This window comes from Dufourea novaeangliae, unplaced genomic scaffold (genome assembly GCF_001272555.1).
Source record: "Dufourea novaeangliae isolate 0120121106 unplaced genomic scaffold, ASM127255v1 scaffold12, whole genome shotgun sequence".
Taxonomy (NCBI): domain Eukaryota; kingdom Metazoa; phylum Arthropoda; class Insecta; order Hymenoptera; family Halictidae; genus Dufourea; species Dufourea novaeangliae.
In genome coordinates, this window is record NW_015373886.1 from 659,773 (window position 1) to 674,404 (window position 14,632).

Below are 14,632 nucleotides of genomic sequence, written 5' to 3' on the forward strand. Positions count from 1 at the left end.
TATATTACATATGATTAACTAGGCACAATTTAATTTATAGTAATCCAGTAGTTCATTGATCAATGCATGAGGGTTACTCAGGATTCCAAGGTCAACTTAATCTTCAGTGTCGTATCTACTCCCAAGTGGAAAATATATGTATAACAGCTACTCACTAGAATACTCGTCGAAGCTCAACCCTTGAGCACACAGCATTAATGGCTGAAATGAATCAAGACCGACCCTAATCCCCAACATTCGACGCGCGGGAGGTCTATCGTTCGACACCCCAGAGTGTTTAACAAGTCGTTTGTAGACACTTATCTCCCCCCCGAAGAACAGAACGTATCGTAACATCAGGAGAGAAAAGGTTGCCTACTGCCGTAATGCCATTCCCAGCGCCTCCGCAGGACCATATTCGGTGCTTAAGAATTAACGTGGCCACTACGATGGCTTTGTTCGAGATTTCCCCAACTCTCGCGTCTTATTACGAACAATCCCCGAGGCTCTCGGATTTCCGTTCGTCCCTGTTTCCAAGACGAGTGCCTCGGCTAGCACCGGTTTCGACAGAAGGGCTTTTGTGCGCTGGCAGAACACCCATTGTCCACTTCACTCGCGCCCTACGTGCTCAACCTCCCTGCGCGCTTCTTCTTCCCCCCTCCCCCTTCCGACTTACCCAAGCCTACTGTCGTCACCCTGACCGTTGTCTCGAGTACCTCCCAAGAATACCATCGGACACCAGACTCCCGGAGATCTCGGTGAATGCTAAATATAAGCATAAAACGCTACTTTCGTGCCCTGAGTCCGACACTTTGTCCCGGTTACGTCGGCCCCCGATGTACTAGCTCGAGCTTCCTCCTGGAGCTCGTATTAAACGGATCTTCGTCTTCTAATTGGACACCCGGAAGTCCTTTTGGACACTCTCGCGAGAGGGAGAGAGAAAGAGAAACGCCATTGTGCTGGCCGTCTTATTTCGGTATTGAGCGTCGCCCGTGTAATTAGCCGCGGAGAGCGGAGCATAGCTGATTCGTGAGTGTCACGATCAGACTGTGTTCAAAATCCATGGGACATAATAAGTACCGTAAGTTGGGGTAATTTTGACTCGGTCAGAATAGCTATGTCGTAATATCACAAAATTATCATTTTCGATTTTGCAATTGTTTCGCAGGAATTTTTATGTGAAATACCTTTTCAAAAATCAACTTAACGTAACAGTTTGCAGTGCTACACAATCATATATAATCATTTTCTGTCTTTAGGTTACCCTGAGGCACCCCAATTTACGGTACTCGTCGTAAGACCGTAATTGTCCGATGTCTATCAGTTTATTAAAAAATAATAACAGATCACTTATTTTTGCACTTAATGCCTAACTTCTGAAACGTTATCCACACATTATTTTTGTGTTTCGATTTGACTGTACGGAGGAAATACTCTTCTCAGATATAAATTCTTATGTATTTTGTGACATATAGAATAAAGATGAAAATTGAATGGAAAGGTAAGAGGGTTTAGTTACTGGTCTTAATTCAACGTGAATGCAGCTCATATCCACGGCACAGAAATCCCGATCAGTGATTTTTTAGGAGACGTTGGAACGAGTTGTAATGACGAGTAAGTACATCACGAACGTTCGTGAAATTCCGGACGCAACGCTGCGGCTTAATGACGACCGTCTATTAATGAAGGATTATGATACGCTCGTTAAATCGCTCGTCAGGGAAAACTTCTCCATTTCGTAGCGTTACGCTGATCGATTGCTTCGTTTCAGCGCCGGGGAAAAAGGGGGCGGAAAATTTCCGCGACGCGGGCGGACGTGTAATCAGCGACATGGGACTGATTTTTTAATTACACACTTTTTTGCCCCCTCAGGGTAAAGCCAGAAACTAGAAATAATTTCGTAACTACGATCGAACATCCGTCTCTGAAATTTCGAGCGAAATCTCAACGTGATGAACTTCATCGCCCATTAAAATTATGTAAAATGTTCTGATACTTTGTTACACGTTATTCTACAAGATTTAATTAAATTAATTCAACGTAACAGTGATATTGATACAGAACGAAAAATATTAGTCGATGAATATTCTGATTTTGAACTATTTAATCAGAAATTGAGAATTTAGGCGTGCTCAATTTCCAAATTAGTTTTAGTGTTATTACTTTAATAAATTTAATGGTTAACATTACGTATATTTGTTTGAAATTATCCTTGAAAGCATCTGGTAGCATGTTATGTGAGAATATTCCTTCGATTAACTGTCCGGGTGCTTGTATTTTCGATGTCACATTTTTCTCTGTTATCAGAATAAATACACGGGAAAGAGAAACAATTCAAGATCAAATTGCGAAATTGATCCCTGTCAGCCCCAATGAAAACTGAATTTTTACCAATGGAAACACAAACGAAAAATTCGATCAGATATTTCTACTATTTCCTTGCGATGTTCCTGTTATAGTATTTTCGTATCAATAAATAATTGGTTGATACATTTTCCACCTGCAACTCAAACTGCGTCACTAAAAAATATACACTACATGTAAGCATATATCGATACAAGAAAATTGTATATTACCTTGTTTTTCATTTTATCAACGTACATAAATTTTTAATGCACTTGTTCCTACTGATTTTATTCGCGGATATAATTATAACCTTAAATTCACAACTCGACGTTTTTTCTACGTTGAAATTAATGTCACTAGCGACATTTACGAATTTTAATACAGAATGAACATTTTGTTTGAGAAATAATTTTATGCATTACTTGTACATATTAATGTATAAGTTTAAAACACAGAAATGCTTTATTGTACAGACAGATTTGAAGATAATTTTCAAAATATATTCAGCAATTCTATATATCTGTCTTATAATTGTTCTGAATTTGCCAGTGATTATGAAAATGGTCAACACTCAGAGGTCCCCAGATGTAATGCTGACTTTTTAATGAGATTTATCACAGTGATAGAGCTTGAAATTCTGAAGCCAATGATATATAAAAATATATTAAATTTCTTACTGTATTATATCATAGAATAGACAATCGAATATGTTGTAAATGCATAAAATGTGGAATCTAATAATAGAATATACATCCATTTTAAGTTACGCTATACATATATCGCGATAATTTAATTTAAGGAGCATTGATTCATAACACCAAATTACAGACTCCATTAACTGATACACCAAGGAACTTAAATTTTCATTTTAAAAATCTCTCTCGTGCCTGTAATCCTTCCAGTTACACAACTCATTCCACAGATACAAAACATCCTTTCTCCATTACAACCGAAGAAAAATAATGAAAACGCTGGAATCACACGATCAGCAGTCTCGTACCATCGAATCCATTAGAAAACGTTGAATCGTTCTTCGATTCATTCTGCCTAGAATTATTTTGCCGCTGAAAAACGCGAAGTAAATTCCCAAACGAACGTTCATCGTTCCACGTTTCCAAACCCGGGGGAATATAAAGCTGCGTCTACACTAAATAGCAAAACAGTGTTGTATAACAAATTGTTATATAACCTTTCAATACAACATGTTTCATAACTTGTTACAAGATTATACCTTTTGAACAAGTCTGCACCAAGTTTGTATAACATTGCACATCTCATTATTAACAATGACGTCACACTTGATGGATAAAATATAACTTGCTATATAACACGAAAAATGTTATGCAACCTCATGTTACATAACATCTCTCCATTTGTCTTTCCAACAAATTTTATATCTTTCCTATATAACGTGCTATGCTATTTAGTGTAGACGTAACTTAACACGCTCGATCGTCGTCAAAATCACAAAATCAATACCCACGAGGAACGAAGATAGAAAAGGGGGTGAAGGGTGGCAAAAACGTCGTGACAACACGACAATGAGGATCCGTTCTATTAAAAACGCTTTCAAGAATAGAAGTCGCGACTCGATAAAGCGATATTTGGCCTCCCTAATGGATCGCGGCCGATCGAAAGGCACTTTGTGGGTGGGGAGGGGCGGTGGCTAGGCGGGGGATGCTCGAACAAGTGGAAGGAAACGGAACGGAGAGAGAATCGGTCGCGGAAGAACACGACAGCGTCGGGGCGACGAAACCGAGACCAGGTGCGAGATCGACTCCACTTCCCGTTCCCCTCACTTTTATTTCGTGTATTGGTAATAGCGTAGAGTGCTTCTCTCAAAGTAATAGAGGCTTGAAGACCCTTTAAGTGACGTTCGGCACTTTACGATCGCTCTTTATAGACGTTCACTCCACCTCCTTTATTCCTCGACCCGATCCATCTCTGGTATCTTTTATCGTGCACGCCGAGTGGGGCAAAAAAAAAATGAAAGAATGAACGGTACCCAGGGCTGCGATACGTCGTACCCTTTGTTTTCTTTTTTAACGGAAGATAGCAATTCCGTCTGATGATGGTACCTGCCAGTGGCCGCGAAGATGCGAAGACGTAATGCTCCCGGCTGTTGATCGTGGCTCTGTAAACAGTTGAATCATTGTCTTTGGTCGTGAGTAGACTGTGGATTTTATGCATTTGAAGCCTATCTCTGTGAAGTACAATGAAAGATGACATTTTCATTAAATGCAACTAGTTTTCAGGTTTATTCTTAACATAATGTAAGTTACTTAACCCTCGTTAATTGGAACCCTTGACTTTAAGAATGCAAGGTCCTTTCGATCTGTAGTCGAATTTCTATTATACGCTGGTGTTTGAAAAAGAAATCTTGTATAAAATTTTATGTATATTTTCAAGTTCATGTATTGCATTTACATGCAATGAATCAAAATGGTCCTGCCTGCATTCGCTGTACAAAGGTTAACCCCTTACGTACATAATAAAATTTTTAAAATCATTCAAATATGCCTATTTTTTTTTTATTTTATATATCAGGTGGATAGTGCATTCGAGAGTAACATAAATCGTAATGAGGAGTAAATATTAATCTTTTATTGATAAAAACGAAGGAAAAAACAGAATTGTGTACATAATATTTTATTACAACGTGTTTATAATTTAATTGTGTGTGATATATTTTCAAGCAAGAAATAAGTACATAAATAAATAAATACAAGCATAATAAGAGGTATATGTATACGGAACATCTAGCAAGTGATATTCCTCAACGTGAACGTGACGTGAGCAATTCATGAGCAGGACACGTAAGGGGTTAAGAGAAGAAAGAAATTCCTACTTAAATATTAACATTCTATACGTGATCTGTTACAACAGAACTTCCCATATGTATCAAAGAAACAATTCTCGAAGACTGTAAATTTCTTTTAGCACCTAAAATAATTTGTTCAAGGTCTTATACGTGCATTTCAGGATCGACGAAATCACGGTTAAACTTTCGTGAATCACCGATCCGTGGAACGCGTAACACGCTCCGTAGAATCCTATTGGAAGGAATATGGTATCGGTGCGGTCCCCTTGAAAGCCCGAATAAATACGTTCACGGCGATTTAATCTTTCAAGCGCCAAAGACCCACCATCGAAACGGGGCTCCCGTGGTCCTTTATACACTTCCACGCGGGAATCTTCGGCCGGCCAGGAAGTTTCGTCGAAGCGAGTTACCTGCTCTTTTGCGCTGCACTTTTCGGTCTTCACCGTTGGAAAATTCGGTTTCAGGGGAATTCCCGGCTCTGCGACCGACTATACGCCCCCGTCCTCGGTCCCGTCTCCTTTCTCGCGTTTGATAAAGACGAATCGATGAACGGAGAACAGGAGGGAAGGCGCGGGAAGGTCAGGGGAGCGGCTGCAGGAACGAAGGGAGGACCTTGGGGAAGCTGGACGGAAGTTATTGCGACGTTTGTCCGGAGTTTGATCGGAGAATTCAGCGTCTGATTCCTCTTAGGCAAAATGATTGATTAATAACAGAACGGTGAATGCTGAGGGGAATTGATTGAAAGTTCAGAATTTGAATTTTGATGGTGTTATAATTGATATGATATAGAACTTGGTGATTCTTATTGGAATTATAAGGACTGTATTGTATAGTGTAATAGTTTGACTACCGTGGTGGTGAACGGAGACTAACGCCGTGAAAGTTTTGTCTTTTATTATACAGGGTGAGGCACTAACTATTGCCACCTAGAATAATTCCGAAAGTATGATAGTAGTAGAAAAGTTTTCGAAACAAAAGTTACATGGGACAACGGGGGCTGTTATATGACGTAAGTTCATTTCACCTTTTTGCCTTAAATGACCTTCGTTGACCTTCAGAGACCTTAATGTTGCACATCATTGGATTCGTCTCGATAGCCGCTATCAGAAAATAAAGACCAAAATATAGCATTCGATCTAGAAAAACAAAGTTGACCTTCAAATCTTTGAAGCGAATCCACCTAGCAACAAAAAAATAACGTCATATAACAACCCCCGTTGTCCCATGCAACTTTTCTTTCGAAAACTTTTCTATTACTATCATACTTTCGGAGTTATTCTAGGTGGCAATAGTTAGTGCCTCACCCCGTATATCTCAGAGCCCTATGAACGATAAATGCATAAAATCCGTAGTCTAGTAATAAAAAATCTGTCGTTTGACTTTTTAAGATTGTACTTAACTGTTTCCAAACTTCTAAACAGTAGTGTAATAAATTCATGTAATCTCACCGAGTTCTACTCGGTCGCTAAAAAGCCACATAAGTGATTAATGCGACGTGAAATAATAAATTAGAAGAATATTTTACTTTCAGGTATGAATATTTTATTAAAAAATTCATACCTGAAAAGATCATGATTGCGTACAACTGACATTAATAATCTTCGCCGCGTGTTTAGACGAGTGTTTTGCCCGCTTCGGACGGAGCAGACGAGGCGAATTTCCTTGGTAGCGAAGTCTGCGAAATAATTAAGGCAGACCAGGCCGGCGAAACGGAAAAAAGGCACGGATCCGGTAACGGTGCACGCGGGAACGTGGCCGAATTACGGGCCACGGAAAACCCCGGTTCAACTTTGACGCGAAGGTAAACCCATCCACGTTCCTGGTTTCCGATTTCCCGCAAAATAAGAAACACGCGAGCGGCTTCAAAGGAGCTGCGGAAGATGGGCGTGGCTGGATTTCCACCGACGTTCCCGTGTTACGCGAATATATATGTAATTTCGACTCATCGGGGATGCAGAAAAGCCGTCTCATTTTTCGGAGTTTCCCAGAATTTCGGTGGAAATTGTGACCACTGCTGCCAAGAAGTAACGTCGAGGCGGAACGGTTCACAGCGTGGAATTTAGAAAGACTCGTTAAACCTTTGCGTTGGAGTACAAGGGTGTCCCATGCAACTTGTGTCTTTAAAAGAGTTATAGGCGGAAACAATGTTGTAAGGAAAAATTAAGTTAAATGGAAAAATTAAATGGCTGAAAAGTGAAACTTTACAAAAAATGCAATTGTACTTTTCAGATGCACCGATGCATAGAAATACATAAAATTCATTCGAGAATCTGCTCTATCCTGAACCATTCAATTTTGCCGATGATATTATTTTCCATTTTCAAACGTTTTAAAGATACATGAAACAGATGAAGGATTATCCTAGTTGCGTGGGACACCCTGTATTTTAAATGTCTGTTAACTTAATCTCATCGATATGAAATATTTTGAGAAAGTTATTTATCATCGTTTATTTCTTTGAGAAGAATGTTTAAAAATAGGTTCTAGATTACTGAAAATGAAAATTGCTTTCGATTGAAAATATTAATAATAACAATGATTACAGTGACATAAATATTGCATCATTTTCATCAGATCGTACAGATTCATATCTAACTTATTTTGGCCAAGATAGTGAGCAACACATGTTCACAATAAATATCTGTTCTAATTCATTCGCGTAGTACTAATAATAAGAGAAGTATAATGTGTTTAATATTCGAGTGATGCTAAATAAATATTTCTAGTGCTGTATGTTAATTTTCAAATCTATCTAAGTACACATATGAATGCTGTTTAGTGATCCACGACGTAGTCCTATTAGTACTTCTCCACTGAAAATGAGTATTAAACATTTATATTATACTTTATATATTTATAACGAAATCCGCTTATTTTAGTTTCCTGAACATTTCCGCAACTTTCTTTTATTTCCAATGCGGATACCCATTTAGATAATTATCACCAGCAGCACAACACGAGCCCACCCGGCTTACTCGGAAAATTGAAATTATTTTTCACCGTCCGTGGGCTGTTTGACCGCCGCAAAGTGTCCCGAAGACGCAACAACGTAGAACGCTTACGGCTAATGACTTTCCGTGTCGCGTTATGAATTTTAATGAGATTTATAATTACAAAGCAGCCCGGTGCACTTTCCCGGATGAAACGAACAAAAGATGTGACGCGAAAGAATGGAGGAAGATCGATTGTTTGGATCATCATTCTTTCATCTGTTACGCCTGGCGTTACTATTCTTTCTCTGTGCATTCATTAAAGCAGAAGTGTCTTCGGCGAGTGATAAATATGAAAATTTCAAACTGAGCACCGATCGACGAAAATTACTCCTCGGTTGAAATAAAACAGCATGGAATAAGACAGTTTTTTAGATAGGTATTAATAGAGAGTATTCAATATGGAATTATTTATACATATCGTGCATTCGATCTAGTCCTACAGAATACATATTTATTGTATTAAGTTAAAGATTCAAAGAAGCTTCAATACTTCTAAATAAACTATTCATATTATTCTAGGATGAACGTATAAATAATAATATAGAGCATTCTTGAAAGTACCTCAATGTTTAAAGGATGACATTTTCTATTTAGTTTTTCGTTAGTTACGTTAATAATAAATGCTAAATTTGGTAGAAAAATGGTATAACAGTTGTCGATGCATCTAATGTTTCAAGTTTAAAAGCAACTATCGATGAACCAGCTTCGGAATAATAAAAGTAATTCGCTGCTAACGAAGAATCCTATCAATAAATCTACATAAATCAGTTTTATCTTGCACCATCGTACAAATATAAATTCAGCTTCTCAGTTACGAATAAAACTCCAGACACTCGAACCGGGATAAAATTTCAGATCTCCTCTGACTCTCGATTCGGTCAGGAAAAAAGAAACGAGAAGAAAGAAATCCCCTTTAATCCGTCTGTTCGACCTATCCATGCGCTAGGTAAGTCGTCGGTTTTTGAAGGTGCAAACCGACTAGTGGAGTTTAATCAGAGATTCGCTTGGAACCCAGCTACCCTCGATCGATTATCGAAACCGGCTGCTGAAGAAGCGCTAATACGTATAATCTCTGTATGTACGGTATTCAGTATACATATACATACAGAATATATATAAGTAGTTAGATACAAAATAGGTTTGAGCCATGGATCAGGCATTGTATCTTTAAAGGTATAGATTCTCAATGACATAACAATTGAACGGGTCAGTGCAATATTGAGCTAATCATTAAATATTGAAAAAAGTGAATAAAAATGGATCGGTTGAGTGTCAATACCTAATGCACTCTATGCTGTCACAAGTGCTCTATCCAACACATATATTATTATTGTGTTTAATGATTTTCTTTTGTTTCATTCTAAAGCAACGAATGTCTATTAAACTAAGTTGCATAGTATAATAATAAGTGTAATAAATAATACAATTTAACATATTATAGTATGATATAAAGTGTATAATAAATTAAAGGTTAACGTAAATTCCGACAAGAATACCTACATGATTTCAGTAATTGTGAAACACGGAATTTAAAATCCGTCATTCTGACGAATTTGGTAGTTGTAGTATTAAGCATTCTTTGAGGTTTATTTTCTCGAACTTGTCTTTTTATCGAATAGCCCACTATTGCACCGACCCTTACAATCTTAAAGGAAGAATAACCAACATTTATTTAAACAGAGTAGTTGAAAAAGCTCGCAAGAGCTCTGCAGAAATTGCACTTATAAATGTTACACCGGCACAGACTAAAACCAAATAGCATCACAAGAAATATGATGATCAAACAATCCTAGGTGGGTTGTCCCTAAAGTCATAAACGCAAAAACTTAATTTACAACGGTATCTAAAAAGTTGGCATGCTGAACTGTCCATTTGTTTTCAACGATCTAATAATTATTCATTATTCACGAATAAATCCTGGTATCGTATTTCGTGTTCGGGATTATAGTTTCCCAGGTTCGGTCCTGCAATCGCCAGACATCATCTAAAAACTCATCGTCCGTTCCCTGCAACAACACCGTTCGCTGATGCAATAATTCAGCTTCCTTCGCTCGTAGCTCCTGGTGGAATCGCAATTTCCACCAACGCGCCATTTCCACCGCGTGTTTCGCCAGACCCTCCACGAACGGCGGCTGTGTCCCAGCTAAAGTGAACTTCCTGACTGAACTGAAATGCCCGTTATGATCCGCATCCGCGTGTGGCTTTCGAGCGAGTGCAAACCAGAACAGGGGGAAATAAGGAATAAAGCGTGAACCGTGCATTTACTGTACGCTCAGAGGGCACAGATGACTGGAGCGACGGAAGATGACAAGCCGGGGATGGCGAAAGGAAGCGAAAGAGCTCAGTCAGTGCCCGTGAAATTTGCCTCGCTGATGTCGTAATAAATATTAGGTTTCACGCAATTTTCTTCGCTGGCCCGGGAACTCCGTTGCTATGGCGCGTAAACGATGAAAAAGTGCCTGGAGAGAGCCGAATGAAGTTCGAGATGAAGAGCATTTCCGGTCACCGTTGAATGGTAAGGAGAAAGTAGAGGTGGGAAATACGGGACACGTCGAGTACGGCGTAAATATTGATGGAAACTCGTAAAATCATCATTATGAAGAATGTAATTTTACGGAACATGTAAGCAGTTATTCCTATTTGACATTTATTAAAGATGTTGTTATAATAAATACTGTTGAATTAGATTTCAGAGAAAATACTTTGTTCTGACAGCTAATGTTCACACTAACTGGTGTTCTAAGGACCAGATTTCTCTCAATTTTCTTTAATCTTTTCACCATTCTGCTCCAATTATCACAAATATGGGCGTAAAAAGCTTCTGATACCGAAACACAATAATTCGGAATTATAGCAACGATTACAATTAACAATTGCAAGTAGATATGGAAACTACTGGACCGTAAGAGTGGATACCATAGGGGCGTGCAAAACAAATGAAGCGTAGATACGATAGGGGCGCTGAAAACTGATAGCAATACATGGTGATTGTATAATTGTGACGTAAATATTTGACCAGTGCGTCAACGTAGATAGAATTTAATGACTATGTGGATTGCGGAGTGGCACTTTAACCACACCTATTGTCACATGGTTACCAGTCTTTTTTACACCACTGCACTGGATTTTTAAAATATACATTGTTTAATATTTACTTCTTTCAGTTATGAAAGTAATTATTATATTGCAATACAGCAAAGAAAAACTACAAAATTTGTGTACTACAGAAATTATTTTTTTACTTCAAATTATTAATGTTAAATTGAATATATAAAAATTGTTTTACTATGAAGATAATATAAAACGACATAATTAAGATGTCGCAAAGCAACGCAAGAATTTAATTAATGGACAGTCGAATTGCATCATTAATATTTTCCAAGGCAAAATCAAAGGTGTAAAATTTATTTGAATATCAAGAATACTATCATAGACTTCTTCAAGGAATCGTTTTCCTTCTCCTGCCGTTTCACTCAATTTAAACAACAACAAAATAAAACGACACATACGCTCTGCGTCAGGTGTTATTTTAAATCAAAATAAACAAATATATTTGACCACAATATTGAACTCGTCCACATATTTTGTCACAGCAGAATAGCTAATTTCTGAGAAACAAAAGAAACTTGCTGTTAAATACAAACTTCTTATACCCTGGCACCAGTTATATGCGGCCCGCAGAACATAGTTCACGACCTAATATAACACGAGTAGGTAAAACGTGTTAATTTAGACATTAGCTTCATTCACGGCAGAGCAGTAAACACACGGAGAACAGGAGCCCGGTCGCACAATAAGCCGAAGCTGGGGTTAGAAGCGTAACATGCACGTTGACACATAAATTAACGTGTCATAGGAACTGCAGAAGTGTTACTGACGTTTACCTTACCAATATAAACAAGGAAACTTACGAGAAACAAAAAGGCACGAAAAAAGCGAACAAGTGTATAATACTGCAGGAAGATAAAAAGATCGAAATATTGGTCGTGCAAGGGAGTTTAAAACGCGTGCATATGCACCTGTCATCCCCACCTCCCTCTCGAGAAAAGGCTCCAGACGGCGGAAGCGTCTATAACGATTTTCACGGTAAACATTTGGCCATAGCTCAGGCTTGCTGCTGCGGTTCAAGTTAAATTGCCTTCAAAATTGCATCCCCCTAGTGGCGTCGCGTTATAATGGTAACCCGGCCACCGACTCGGATCGCTCGCATAAATTTCAGCCTGGTGAGCTTTGCCAGAACTCGTGTATCGTCATTGCGCGTGCCGGTAATCGAGCGACGATAATGATAAACAGGAAGTTTTACGCGTATCCATCGACGATGATGATGACAACGTCGGAATTTTGGTATGGTATCGCCTGGTCGGCGCCATTTTGTCACTGCCTTGTGTACCACGAATTGGAATGCTCGTGTTGCGTTGAAACATTCCTTTGTGATCTGAATTAATTGGAAATTAATATTTGTAATTAAAATATTGCTGATAAAATTATAATAGGATAACATTGTTTAAAGTTTTCAATGTTTATGAAATTTCGGAAAATTTACTAGATAAAAGGCGAATGCCTTAAACGACTCGCATATAGGGATAGGACGTTTAAGGGATGAAGCTACGTATTTATTTTTTATTTCAAATATTGTTAATTTGTACGTTAATGAAATTTTTTACTAGGGCATTTCTGTATCAACAGCTTTCTGCTTGGTTTACATAAATAAGAAATATTCTACCCATTCATTGCATTCACGAAAGAAAATGAAAAAATCGCGTAAAATCGATATATGCAATATCGCCCATGCTCATGAAGCCAGAAAATATTTTCATGAGTGGGAGGTCTGAGCTCATCCTACGACGGATTTCGGAAATTACGTCATTTTTCTGTACCAGCTACGGAACAGCAAAAGAAGGGAAATGACGAAGGATTCCTATCGCTGAGGATCTGACCGAGCTCAACTTTCTTCCCGTGAATAATGACTTCTGTAAAGTACCTTGAAGTTCTGCCAAACTTCCTTTGCGTCGACCAGACTAAAATGTGTATTTTGAATTATATCACACGAAATAAAATGTGTGGAAGAAAATTATCGATGAGTAATCGCAGTGTCTTTCTCTCGTTATTCTGACCTTAAAACATACTTTTCCGCACTATATTTTTGGGGTTAAACGTAATCAGAGAAAGGGACCAATAATTTTCTATATACTTCGAGATACTATTCACAAACTTTCGTATATACCTAAGACTGTTAAGTGGTTCTATTGGTCCAATAATAAAAGTCTGATTGTACAGAGGTCAAGTAAAGTAAACTAATATACACTATCTAGTAACGCAGGTAAAATTTAGGTTCAGTTCGATCTTGTCCACCCAGAAGTGAACGTTGAATCGTGTGTTAAATCGTGTGTTGGATCGTGTGTTTATAGAGTGTTGATCGTATTTGTGTGTGAATCACAATCAACATGTGAGTTAATGTTTTAATTGACTTAATTTTTAAATTCCGCGATACAAAACTTCCACTTTATTTTGTAATATTAATTACTATGAACCCGAAAAATGAACAAATACTATAAATCAATATTACTAAACTATTACGTCACTACCAGTACTTTGCATAAGAATATTATTTCGCCTTCTATGCGTAAGAAAGTAATTGTGTCACGTTTTATAATCTAGTGTACCGCGTGTTTCCTTTATCTCGAGTGTATCGAATATTTTATCTGTGAAATATGTAAATTTATGCAGTCTTCCTTTCCGTATAAAGGTTTTTCCTCGTATTATCCAAGAGAAAGTTGATTGTGGATACTTGAATTATTATTCATACTTTATTTCGAAATTTCTGTTTATGAACATTGTGTATATTCGCTAGTATCACTTGTCGGTGCTATGTTGCTGCTCAGACGTAAAATCGAGTAAATACGTTCGACGAAATTTCCCTTTACGGCCATCTTTGCGCCATCTAATCCCTCTCGTAAAAGCTTGTTCCCGGAAAAAGGAGAAATCTCGGGTGTGCAATACGAGGCGAAAGAGTTCGGGCAAAGCTGCTGAATGAAAGAAACGATAGGAGCAAAATTGAAGCTGGGATCCGAGACAGATTCCGTAACAAAATACATCGAATAAATAACGCTCCGCCGGGGTTTTTCTTGAACTCTTTATCATGAGAATGTAACGTTGAATTGTACTGTTTAATCCTGACGACGGTTCTCGTTATCTGCGTACTGTTTTTCGTTTGCTTGTCTGTTCTTTGTCGCTTTTAACGTAAACAGATAATAATTTTTTTGTAACGAGAAAAATTCTAGGCAAAGGTGAATGAGTAAAAATTTTAATTTCGTGATTCGCATTACTGAAATATTAAAAAGGAATGAAGCCGTGGTCGTTGAAATATTTATATACTCTTAATATTCTTTTTCTCTTACAAGTGCATAATTATTTAAGCTGCCTCTTACACTGGACCTCTTATAATGATTAATTAACATGTATTCGCCAGTTAACACGTAAAGAATGTTATTGG

The 14,632-nt window shown here is 37.9% G+C and overlaps 1 protein-coding gene across 1 annotated transcript in view; it reads left to right on the forward strand.

Annotated features, from left to right (window-relative positions):
- The window catches only part of LOC107194681 (ras-GEF domain-containing family member 1B-like), a 349,908-nt gene that overhangs the window by 279,066 nt on the left and 56,210 nt on the right, over positions 1-14,632 (forward strand). The window lies entirely within an intron of this gene.